Below are 966 nucleotides of genomic sequence, written 5' to 3'. Positions count from 1 at the left end.
GCACAAGACGGGAGACTTTCCCATCCATCTTTATTTTGCAGTTTCTTGTTATCTTTAAGAAGTCTTTTCATATAATATCTAGTTTCCAGAACCATTTTTTCGATTTAAAACAATCAGAGAATAGAAGACGGTCGCTGTCGCCAGCCACGCGACCCAAACGTGGTGCCCATGCCGTGCGTCCTCTCTCCCCGTTGTTGTTACGCAGATCTCCGCTTGACTAGACCTGAACAGAATACTACATGCATATTAATCTTTGGTTGTCCTAGTTTCGAAGTATCATTGAAGTAGCCCTAACATTCTACCTTTCCACGTAAAAAATAAAGGAAACACAAAGTGGCGAACTCGGGGTACAGTGGCGAACTCGGGGCCCCCTCCGTTATCTATATCAGTTAGGTGCCTGCGTTGTTATTGTACATGTGAAGAAGTATTACCAAGCTAAAGAAGAGGATGTACATTTAGTTTGATTGACAGGCATCAATGCCATACCTGTGATCTCTTTTATCAATTTATAAAAGCAATATTTACACCACCACAAATGTTGCCTGCACGCACCATTGCTGTTGACGTGGAACAATATTGTAGAGGTAAACAACATGACGTACAAGATTAGATAATATTAATCAGGATGATTGACAGGTGTCATGCCATACTGACATCCTTAACCGGGATCTCTTTTATCCATTTAAAAATGCTATAGTTGTAGCAATAATGTCTCTACATGTAGGCTGTTGTTGTTGAGCAGTATTACGTACATGTGTAGGTAAACCACAGAATGTAGAATGATTAGATCAGTTTGATTGACAGGTGTCTGACATCCTTACCCATGATTTCCTTTATGCAATATTTATATCACAATAAGGTCTCTTCTTCTTCTTCTTCTACATGTAGACCATTGTTGTTGACGTGTAGAGTTTCACGTAGGTAAACAAGGACGTAGAATGATTAGATTAACCAGTTTGATTGACA

The 966-nt window shown here is 39.5% G+C and overlaps 1 protein-coding gene across 1 annotated transcript in view; it reads right to left on the bottom strand.

Moving 5' to 3' along the window:
- Nucleotides 1-966, bottom strand: part of LOC109468568 (alpha-mannosidase 2-like) — a 59,363-nt gene that overhangs the window by 57,503 nt on the left and 894 nt on the right. The window lies entirely within an intron of this gene.

Source organism: Branchiostoma belcheri, unplaced genomic scaffold (assembly GCF_001625305.1).
Source record: "Branchiostoma belcheri isolate BF01 breed outbred unplaced genomic scaffold, Haploidv18h27 scaffold2, whole genome shotgun sequence".
Taxonomy (NCBI): domain Eukaryota; kingdom Metazoa; phylum Chordata; class Leptocardii; order Amphioxiformes; family Branchiostomatidae; genus Branchiostoma; species Branchiostoma belcheri.
The sequence above is the reverse complement of the archived record's forward strand: the minus strand, read 5'-3'. Positions and strand labels throughout refer to the sequence as shown.